The following is a 12085-nucleotide window of genomic DNA, read 5'->3' as shown; positions in this document are numbered from 1 at the left end:
ATGAAGGGAATGCTGTGGATGTAGCATACCTGTAAGGCCTTTGACAAGGTGCCCCATGATATTCTTGCAAAAAAGCTAGTAAAGTATGGGCTGGAGAAGGCTACTGCCAGGTGGATTAGTAATTGGTTGACTGATCAAACTCAAAGGGTGCTTCTCAATGGCTCCTCTTCATCGCGGAGAGAAGTGACTAGTGGGGTTCTCTCCTGGGCCCAGTGCTACTCAATATTTTTATCAATGACTTGGATGTTGGAATAGAGGGCAATTTGCAGATGGCACCAAGTTAGGATGGGAAGCTAATACCCTGGGGAAGACAGGGGCAGGATTCAAAATGACGTGGACAAATTTGAGACCTGGGCCAGAACTAACCAAAACTAGCCACAGAGATCCATGCAATGGCCATCTCCGGATTAGACTACTATGACTTGCAGCAGTGGCGTAGGAGGTTAAGAGCTTGTGTATCTCATCTGGAGGAAGCGGGTTTGATTCCCAGCTCTGCCACCTGAGCTGTGGAGGCTTCTCTGGGGAATTCAGATTAGCCTGGGCACTCCCACACACGCCAGCTGGGTGACCTTGGGCTAGTCACAGCTTCTCGGAGCTCTCTCAGCCCCACCTACCTCACAGGGTGTTTGTTGTGAGGGGGGAAGGGCAAGGAGATTGTCAGCCCCTTTGAGTCTCCTGCAGGAGAGAAAGGGGGGATATAAATCCAAACTCTTCTTCTTCTTCTGTGCCAGGCTACCCACGAAGCTGCTCTGAAATCTTCAACTGGCCCCGATTGCAGCCGTGTGTTGCCCTTACAGGGACAGCTCCTTCCAAAGGGCACCTCCAGCCCAGTGTTCTGCCAGCTGCGCCAGCTCCAGACTGAGTTCCAAATCAAATTCAAGGAATTGGTATTGAATGATCTGGGACTTGGCCTGCTGCACCCCTCAAAAAAGCAGTGTGCTCAGCTGTGCAGCATCTCCTGGTGGTCCCCAGCCTGAGAAATATCCACCTACCCTCCACCAGAGCCATGACTTCTGCTGCCCTGGTCTGGCGGGGCTCTCTGTTGAGGCAGCTATTCCGGAACAGTGGGGTTGTTGACTGACACCTAGGAATCGGGTCAGAGGAGGGGGTGGCTTCCTGCAGCAGACACACCCGCTGGGATTGAGACGGGGCACGTACAGCAGCGGGAGGGAGGGAGGGAATCCCCTGAGTTTCATGAGGGTCTTCCTTGTTACATCTGTGAGATCTGTGTTCACCGTTGTCCCTGCTTTTGCTCCCAGGGGCTCGCCCTACCCACACCGACACCCACGAGCCACTCAAGTTGGAGACCACGGTTGAAATGGGGTGCTGGGAAGGAAGTATCATCCCCAGGGTGCCGTGTTAAATTATCCGAGCCTTCTAAGGCTGATACCATTGATGTTAAGTAGATTGATTGATTGATTGATTGATTGATTGATTGATTGATTGATTGATTGATTGATTGATTGATTGATTGATTGATTGATTGATTGGATTTGTAGACCGCCCCATCCCCAAGGGGCTCTGTTTATGTTTATGTTTTGTGTTTTGTGTTTTAATTGCTGACATCTGATGCAAATGATATTGCTGTTAGCTGGCCTGAACCCAGCTGAATGCAGGAAAGGACAGGCTAAATTAAATTAATCGTAAAATGCTGTAGCCGAACGACTTCTCTGAAGCTTGAACTGAAGCTGCTGCTGAATCGCAGCCAGGAATGTGCTTGAGAGAAAATCACTCTCTACGTGGCACAGACATGCTCGCTATTATTTCCCCATTATTGTTGTATTGTGACCCAATTTTCCCACTTCCTGAAACAGCAGGAAGTTCCAGAGGCAGCCGATTCGGGGTCTTTGTGCAGGCAGGGAGCTGGGAGCTTGTGGTATGTGGCTGATAGCTGCTTATTTGCGAGAGAGAACCGGCTGGCCTCCAGACAGCATCCATTCATTCTTCCAATTTGTTGCAGTTTGCATACCGCAGATTTGTTGATCCTTCACGGGCTCTGGTGCAGCTCCCAAGTGCGTCTCTAGCTGACCCCTTGAGCATGGGTTATGTGCCCTAGTTTGGAAGCCTCCGTAAACACTCTAACTGAAGAAACACTCTGATCCATCCCAGCCCTCCCGCCATTTTCATGTTTGCCCCTAACCGAGCCATAAAGTCAACACAAGATGTCCATTTCTTCCCTGGGCCCGCTGGGGTTGCCTTATTTGATCTGCTTGAAACGTTAACTGCATCCTTCACACATAACACAAGATTGGCCCCTGGGATCTGCTGCCAACGTGGTGATCAGCGCACTGCGGGCTGACTGACAGCAAATCCTGATGTTCATATTCGTGCTTTTTTCTTGTGGGTGGGTAGGACAGTGGTGGCGAACCTTTGGCACTCCAGATGTTCTGGACTACAATCCCCATTAGCCCCTGCCAGCCCCTATCCAGGTTAGTGGCCATCACCACCTCCTGTGGCAGCCTATTCCAAACACCAATCACACGTTGCGTGAAGAAGTGTTTCCTTTTATTAGTCCTAATTCTTCCCCCCAGCATTTTCAATGAATGCCCCCTGGTTCTAGTGTTGTGAGAAAGAGAGAAAAATGTCTCTCTGTCCACATTTTCTACCCTGTCAACATGTTCATGAACATCTGGAGCGCCGCGAGTTGACACCTGTGATGTAGAGCACTTGGTAGCCATCCAACCTCCAAGCTACTGAAGCGTGGATCAACAGGGCCAGAGAAGGTTCCTGCCAATAGGGAACCAGCTTCCTGGCTCAACATTGCTGAAAAAGAGCATTTATTGCTGCCGTGGACACCTTTTTCTCCAACAGAAGACCAGGATCAAGCAACAGCCCCGAGCTCCTAGCAGAGTCTTCCAGCAAAGGTTGAGACCACCAAAGTCCCACCAAAGTCCCATCCCATCTAAAACATCTGCCCTTCCAACCAGCGTCCCCCTCCCCCATCTGCTCCAGATTCAGCTTCCGTTTGCTGTCCCTCCACCACTGGGCTGCCCGGGTCACAGAGCCCCGGGGACCACATGCCCCCCCCCCAATACAGTCTAGGATTAACTTTTCTTTGGTATTTGAAATGGACAATGTAAAACATACAAATAGGAATTCTGTTGATTTAAAACACTTTCTATTAATTCCAACTATTTTTGCAGCAGGACGTCCGTTGCACAGACATGTTGAGCTTTGGTCTTGCAAATCAGGCAATCAGTTGGGCCAAAGTTTGGAAGCTATTTTAGGCTCAGTGAAGAGGGTGGCCACTCGGTCCAAAACAGTGTGTGCAATCTTTTGAGTTCTTCAGAACTCTTTGTCAGGTTCAGGTCATGATCTTAAGCAGGGCATAGAGTTCTGGAGAACTCAAAAACTTGAAAATGGTTGTGGGTTATTTTGAAAGAGCTGCATATATGATAGACTTCTACAGAGGTAAGGGGGGGTCTCTCTTGTCTTTTGCTGACTGTCGCATTTGTTGTTGTTTTTCTGGTGTGTCTTAAAACTGTTTGAAGGTTATGTTTTCCCATCAGTTTTCCCATTCAATTGGTGATCTCCTTGATTTGTGGTAGAAATGCCTTAATCTAATTTGTACATACCCCGTATTTCTCCCCATTCCTGACAGATGTTTAAAATCTCCAAAGTGGGAGACTCTGCCACCCTCTGAGGCAGCATATTCTTTTGTCGAAAAGCTATTTTGTCGAAAAGCAGCAGTGGCATAGGAGGTTAAGAGCTCATGTATCTAATCTGGAGGAACCAGGTTTGATTCCCAGCTCTGCCGCCTGAGCTGTGGAGGCTTATCTGGGGAATTCAGATTAGCCTTGTACACTCCCACACATGCCAGCTGGGTGACCTTGGGCTAGTCACAGCTTCTTGGAGCTCTCTCAGCCCCACCTACCTCACAGGGTGTTTGTTGTGAGGGGGGAAGGGCAAGGAGATTGCCAACCCCTTTGAGTCTCCTGCAGGAGAGAAAGGGGGGCTATAAATCCAAACTCCTCTTCTTCCTCTTCTTCCTCTTCCTCTTCCTCTTCCTCTTCCTCTTCCTCTTCCTCTTCTTCTTCTTCTTCTTCCCCCCTTAGGAAGTTTCCCCTACTGTTTAGGTAGACTGTCTCTTCCTATTACAGAGGGTGCATCTAATATCTAAGCAAGAAAAACCCAACATGTGAAGGAAATCTCAGGCACGTGGAGAGACACACTTCTGGGGAGTGGATGGAAATGCTTGAAAATGCAAAATGTGCAAATGTAGCTTTCCCTTCAAACCTTTCCAGCGGTGTTTGAGGGATCAGCAGGGCATTTCTGATGTTCAACCATCCCTGCCCCAAGGTGGCTAATTCTGCACAGTGCTAGATGGGCCTTTGATCATACCAGGAAAGTTCTTGGTGGCCACCATCCCTTGATCAAGCCACGTTCAGTTCCAGCAGTGCTGATGGTGCCGTTAGGACTGCTTGACCAGCAGTGAGGGTCATGGGAATTCCCTCCAGGCTGCCCTCAGTTGGGTCTGGGACAGCAAACTTGGCCTTGGCTGCCAGCATCACAAAATGAAGTGACAGGAAGGTCTCCAGCCATCAGAAATGATGTCTCCATCCATCAGCATCCTCATGGTGACCAAAGCTAAGCAGGGTCATCTCTGGTTAGTGTTTGGATGGGAGACCACCAAGGAAGTCCAGAGTCTCTCCTGAAGGACCCGTCTCACCCTGCTTTTTCTTTTTTTGAACTATTACCATCTGGCAGAAGATACAGGATCATGAAGACCAGGACAACTAGACTCAGAGACAGCTTTTATCCTAGAGCTGTGGCTATGATTAACTCCATGGTGATGGGTTCACGTGGTGGTGGCTGTGTAGAGATGGTTGTGTAGGGATGGCTGTAAGTTGGGGGTATGTGGATTGCAGCCCCCCAATGCCTAGTGCAGATTGCAGAGATGTTCATCGGGGGATGTTTTGTATTTTTGTATTTTCGCTGTTTTGTATTTTCATTGTGTAGACACAAGGCACAATGGGTGTGCACAATGACATTACAGTTATTCTATTCTTCTGTGCAGAGGAAGGCAGCCGCAAAACTCTTGTCTTGAAAAACCCGTGAGCATCACCACGAGTCTGTTCCACTTCACATCCGGGCAGTCCAATCACTCCTCCTGAATCTTAGAATGCCTGAAACTGCTTGCGCTGGCTCCCTCTGCATCTCCCTAGAGAGGGAGTCCCTCCTTCCACTCCCAGCACACCCGGAGCCCTTCGGACTTTCGTCTCTTTGCATAGCAATTTTTGCAGCCACGTTGATTTCTGTGACACCCGGGAATCGCTGCCATCTGAACTATTTGTGATGGTGCCTTCTGCAGCTCCTTTCTAGGAACTCCCATCCACCTCGGATGCCTTTCTGTGAGGCGTTGTTTACCCAAGGAATCCTGCCCAGCCGTTCTCTATTTAAATAAGGTTTCCTGGCACTGGAGGTGCTTTGTTGAATCTTTATAAAAATAAGGATTATAAAAACAAGGAAAACTAGGCTCAGTGACAGCTTCTGTTCTAGAGCAGAGGCTATGCTGAACTCCATGGTTCTGGGTTGATGTGGTTGGGGCTGTGTAGGGATGGGTGGGGGGGGAATGGGAGGATGGGGTTTGAGGTCTGAAATAGTGTGCATCGGGGAATGCTTGTAATTTTCGTTGTGCATGCACAATGACAATAAGTTGTTGTTGTTGTTGTTGTTGTTGTTGTTGTTGTTGTTGTTGTTGTTGTTGTTGTTGTTGTTGTTGTTGATGATGATGATGATGATGATTTCACCGTTGCCAGATCTTTAGCTGGTTGTTGGCCTTCATTACAATTCGAGCCTCACCCAGAGGCCTAGGAAGTTGTAATGTATCGGCGTAGTATTCATGCGGATCCCAGCAGGGCTGGCTTCTGAATCTGACATATGTCAATTTTGTCAATTCGAAGATGTTTCAAGTGCTGCCCTAGTGTTTTTGGGATGGAGCCCAGTGTGCCGATTACCACTGGGACGACCTCAGCTGGTTTGTGCCATAGATGCTGAAGCTCGATTTTCAAGTTGCGGTATCTAGTGACCTTCTTGTGTTCTTTTTCAATGACCCTGCTGTCACCGGGGACTGCTATGTCGATGATGGTCACTTTCTTGTCCTCATTCACGGTGATGTCTGGTGTATTGTATTTCAACACTTTGTCTGTTTGGATTCAAAAGTCCCACAGGATCTTGACCTTCTCATTTTCCATTACTTTCTCTGGACAATGTTCCCACCAGTTCTTAGCTGTTCTTATGTTGTAATTCTTGCATAAATTCCAGTGGATCATCTTGGCCTAGATCGAATTTGTTCTAATGGCTTGCTCTTGGGCGGCTAAAATCAGGGATTCAGTTTTCTTTTTCAGAGTTCCAGTTGTTAACCACAGCCAGGTCTTTTCGTTGTTGTTGTTGTTGTTGTTGTTGTTGTTGTTGTTGTTGTTGTTGTTGTTGTTGTTGTTGTAGATTTCACAGCTGCCAGATCTTTAGCTGGTTGTTGGCCTTCATTACAATTCGAGCCTCACCCAGAGGCCTAGGAAGTTTTAATGTATAGGCGTAGTATTTGTGCGGATCCCAGCAGGGCTGCCTTCTAAATTTGACCAATGTTAATTTTGTCAATTTGAAGATGTTTCAAGTGCTGCCCTAGTGTTTTTGGGATGGCGCCCAGCGTGCCGATTACCACTGGGACGACCTCAGTTGGTTTGTGCCATAGACGCTGAAGCTCGATTTTCAAAGCATGGTGGTTGTTGTTGTAATTGTTGTTGTTGTTGTTGTTGTTGATGGCCAGAATCTACTGGCTGTTGTGGGTGTTCCAGGCTGTGTGGCCAACATGATCTGGTAGCTTTTGCCCCTAACGATTTCCCCCCCATCTATGGCTGGCATTTTCAGAAGCATGTCATGGTAAGATGTGGGAGGTGGACAAAGCAGATACCCACCACACAAATTACTCCACACTGTGCAAAAGAGAGAAATACATCTTACCCTAACATGCCTCTGAAGATGCCAGCCATAGATGCAGGCAAAAACTAACACTGCCCAAGCACAGCCACACAGCCCAGGAAACCAGGAAACCAACATCAGCCAGTCGGAGGTGCTTGTTTGAGCTGTCTGTCAGTCCAAGGGCTCCAGCACTCCGTGGTCTCCTTTCTGCCCGTTATTTTCACCCCATCAGCTGAGTCTTCCGCATTGATCAGGAGCAAGTCAAAAGTAGCCGATCCCTCATTCCTTCCTCTCTCTTCCGAAAAAGGCTATTGCCAGGAAGGCATGTCAGAAATTTATTTGACATTCCCGGCTTGGTGAAGATCAAAAGCATGTTGAGACACATCATCCTTTTGCATCCTTGAAAAAATTGTGATTGGGTTTAGAAAAGGATCCTCCCCATGGTTGGGCAGCGTGACAAACCTCCACCCACAACGTGGTTTTAATTTCTTCCTCTCCCCAAGGCTGCCTTGTTCAGTCTCTCTGTATTCACACTCAATTCAATAAGCCTTTATTGGCATACAGAACATACAATATAAATACAGTTAAAATTACTAGATAAAACTTCACACTGGATCATAAGTTCAGCTCACAAACCTCAGCCAGAAACTTTGCCACTGCGAGACAACAGTCAAGGTCATTACAGTTTAAGAGCATATTTACTTTATCAAGCTCTGTCAGGGCTTTCATAGAGTCAATGATTTGTACTAATAAGCTGGATCTTGGATTCTGGTAAAGTGGGCAGTGGAGGAGAATGTGCGCCATGGAATCCAGCTGCCCTGGGCTGCAGGGGCAAAGCCTCTTATCGTTTGGTAGACCCTTGAGTCTTCCTCTGTGGAGCGGGGATGGCATAATGTTAAATCTAGCCAGCATGTAGGCTCTCCTATATATAGGGTTGGTAAGCGCTGCAATATAGTAGGCTGGGATTCCCTGCACAAATGGAATTGCCACGTTCATTGGCGAGCAGGATTTGTTGGACAAAGAACACATCGCTACTCACCTGGTTTCTGTTATTTTTGAACAAGCTCTATTCTTCGTTGGCTCCCTTCTGCTCTCGGGACCCGCCCTCCCTGTCTCTTGTACTGTCGACTTACCCTTTGCTTGGGGCCCAAGGACATCTTTTTATAGTTCTTACTTTGAGCATTAATATATAAGCATCAAAAGGCAGGTCTCTCCTGTGGATGCAGTGGGGGGGGGGGGTCACAGGCACTCACATAGCCCCCCCCCTAGTTTCCCCAGGAGGCCCACCTCCCTGTCTTTAAAACTTATCTCTGCCTTCCACATGATTCAAAGCCCCTTTGATTAGAGTTGTGAGGAGCAAGCGTCATTCAGGCAGAGGTCCCAGAACCTGAGCCTCTCTTGATGACTCCTCCTGCAGAGCTAGCTACTCACTTGAGGTCTTCCATTGTCTCCATCTTTGCAGGAAGAACAGATAAGAGCACTGCCTGAGACAAGGTCTTGCACCTTCCTTCTTAGAGCCCCTTTGAGAAAGCTAACAAACTCATGCATGTGGGCAAGCCAGTAACCTTTGTATCCTTGGGCTTCCAAAAAGCTTTTAGCAAGGTTCCTCTCCAAAGACTTCTGTGGAAACGTAGCAGTCATGGAATAAGAGGACAGGTCCTCTTTTGGATTATTAATGGGCTAATTGGAAGTAACAAGCCCCATGCGGCAGAGCAGGAAGCTGTAGTATGCAGTCAACGCTCAGCTCATGACCTGAATTGGATCCCCACAAAGCTGGATGCAGGCAGTCGGCTCAAGAGTGACTCAGCCTTCCATCCTTCTCAGGAAGGCAAAATGAGGACCCAGCTTCTTGGGGGCAAAGTGTAGACAACTGGGGGAGACCAGGGCAAACCACCCCACAAGCATAGTCTGCCTAGTAACTGTTGTGATGTGGCATCACCCCATGGGTCAGTAATGACCATGGGCTAGCAAATGAGGAGGAGGAGGAGGAGGAGGAGAAGGAGAAGAAGAAGAAGAGGAGGAGGAGGAGGAGGAGGAGGAGGAGGAGTTTGGATTTATATCCCCCTTTCTCTCCTGCAGGAGACTCAAAGGGGCTGACAATCTCCTTGCCCTTCCCCCCTCACAACAAACACCTTGTGAGGTAGGCGGGGCTGAGAGAGCTCTGAGAAGCTGTGACTAGCCCAAGGTCACCCAGCTGGCGTGTGTGGGAGTGTACAGGCTAATCTGAATTCCCCAGATAAGCCTCCACAGCTCAGGCGGCAGAGCTGGGAATCAAACCCAGTTCCTCCAGATTAGATACATGGGCTCTTAACCTCCTACACCACTGCTGCTCCTATATACCTTTAACTGATTACCTTTAACTGAAAGGAAGCTCAGGGTAAAAGTAAACCGAGGGTCCTTACAATGGAAAGAAGCCAGCATTGGGACCCCCAAGGGAGGACATTAGCTTCACCGCTCTTTCCTTTATTCACAGAATGATCTAGAACAGTGATGGCGAACCTATGGCACGGGTGCCAAAGGTGGCACTCAGAGCCCTCTCTGTGGGCACGCACACACAGAGTTTGTCATGTGGGGGGTGGAAAATCACCCCCCACCCACCCACACACATCTAGGCTGGCCTGGGCCACTGAGCATGATGTGTGCGCACTGCGGTGAGAATTGCTCGGCTGGCGGACCTGGTGCCTGTGCTCCAGGTGGCTGCTGCCCGAGCAGAGGAGGCAGAGATGCTAGAGGCACAGAGCGGTGCACACGGGACTTGCTGGAGGCTAGAGCAGGCTGGCTCCTGCTCAAACGGGTGGGGCGGAGGAAGAGAGAGCCAATTGTCATTTCTAAACTAAAACCTCAGCATTCAGGTTAAATTGCCGGGTTGGCACTTTGCGATAAATAAGTGGGGTTTGGGTTGCAATTTGGGCACTCGGTCTCAAAAAGGTTTGCCATCACTGATCTAGAACAAAGTACGTACAGTATTGCAGACAATACTACATTATTCCAGATGGCACAATCCAAAATGCACTCTGCGGAATGACACGAGGATTTCTCCACACTGGATGAGCAGACAACAACACGAGGAACGAAACTCAAAATGTCAAGCACAAAACATCTTATCTTTAAATATGCTCTGATGGGGTCTGAGCCGATGGCGGCTGATCTAGGAAGAGGCCTTTGGCTTGGGGTGGACAGCTCCATGCAAATGCTCATTCAGTGTGTGGCAGCAGTGAACAAATTACGCGCGAGGGATTATCCCCCTCCCTAAAAGATATTCACAATGTCAACAAATATTTCAGTCTACTTGTTTCATAATCACAGACTTTGCCAATAAATCACTGGCACAATATGTCTGTATAAAGTGCCACTAAGTCACAGTATCAGGTCTTGAAACTGAAGTCAATAAGCAGGCTCTGATGGGTCGATCAGAAGTCTTTATTGGTAACAGCAAGAACCTGGCTTTCAGAAAGTCGGCTCTGCCAGACCACAAGAATACGGTTGCCTTTATTCCCGCCCCCATAAATCCCCCCTCCCTGTTTCCCATGGAATGTGAGAATAACACAACAGAAAGAGAGATGTTTGGGAGTTGAGCATCCTAAGGCCAGCACAGGGGTAGTTCTCAGCCACCAGCCACCCCCCCTCCCACTGGGAAGGCACCAGGGTTGCTTCTGGTTAGCTACAGTTACTAGATCAAAGGAAAGCAAAATAAAAGATCCATTAACATATCAGAAGGTGCCCCCTCCCCACAGCCAGGTGTGAATCCACGCATTTCATCCCATCCCTTTGATGGCAGCAGGGAAGGCACCCCCTGGCACACAGCCAACTTATGGCAACCCCAGCAAAGAGCTCTCAAGGCAAGCAGGAAACAGGGGTGGTTTGCCATCCATGGCCTTCCTCTGCAGAGCCTTCCTTGGTGGTCTCCCTTCCACGTCCTGACCCCGCTTAGCTTCTGAGATCTGACAAATCGGGCTATCCCATCCTGCCTCTCCTCCCCCTTTGCACAACGCCAGACAATAAAAGGGAAAGTGGAGGACATAAGAACATAAGAACATAAGAACTAGCCTGCTGGATCAGACCAGAGTCCATCTAGTCCAGCTCTCTGCTACTCGCAGTGGCCCACCAGGTGCCTTGGGGAGCTCACCTGCAGGAGGTGAAAGCAATGGCCTTCTGCTGCTGCTGCTGCTGCTCCTGAGCACCTGGTCTGCTAAGGCATTTGCAATCTCAGATCAAGGAGGATCAAGACTGGTAGCCATAGATCGACTTCTCCTCCATAAATCTGTCCAAGCCCCTTTCAAAGCTATCCAGGTTAGTGGCCATCACCACCTCCTGTGGTAGCATATTCCAAACACCAATCACACGTTGCGTGAAGAAGTGTTTCCTTTTATTAATCCTAATTCTTCCCCCCCAGCATTTTCAATGGATGCCCCCTGGTTCTAGTATTGTGAGAAAGAGAACATTTTCTCTCTGTCTACATTTTCTACCCCTTGCATAATGTTATAGACTTCAATCATATCCCCCTCAGACGTCTCCTCTCCAGACTAAAGAGTCCCAAACGCTGCAGCCTCTCCTCGTAAGGAAGGTGCTCCAGTCCCTCAATCACTGTAGTAAGAAGGAGTGATGTGCAGTTACAATCAACACTGCGATGACTATTCTATTCCTTATGGGAGCAGCCTTAACTTTCCCTTGGTGGCCACCTGGTTATGGATCAGTCACTGAGGGAGAGTCTGCAGAAAAGGTGCCATTTCACACTCGGCAGTGGCTGGGCTGAGGTCATGAATCGTTTCTCTGAAGGGCTCTTGACATTGAGATGGAATGGCCAGGCTGGTGGGGGCGAGAGTGAGCCTTGCGGAACCACGCAGGTTAGGTCTCAGCCTGATGGCAGCTGGCCCTTAAGAGCATCTTACCTATAACGAATGGTTTAGGCCAATCCACAACACTCTGAATCCTTCCTTCTAGCTCCAGGGACTCAATGAAATGGCGGGGCCCACCACAGAGTCAAAGGCAGTGGTCTCGTGAGAGCATCAGAGAAGTGTAGCTCTTGTCTGCATTCAGATGGAGGTCGTCTGCTAGGGCCACCAGGACTGTCTCCATTCTACAACCCGACTGAACGGGCAGAGGGTTTATCTAGAACACAGGTGTCAAACTCGTGGCCCTCCAGATGTTATGGACTACAGTTCCCATC

Source organism: Sphaerodactylus townsendi, linkage group LG06, assembly GCF_021028975.2.
Source record: "Sphaerodactylus townsendi isolate TG3544 linkage group LG06, MPM_Stown_v2.3, whole genome shotgun sequence".
NCBI lineage: Eukaryota > Metazoa > Chordata > Lepidosauria > Squamata > Sphaerodactylidae > Sphaerodactylus > Sphaerodactylus townsendi.
This window is presented reverse-complemented; position numbering follows the sequence as displayed.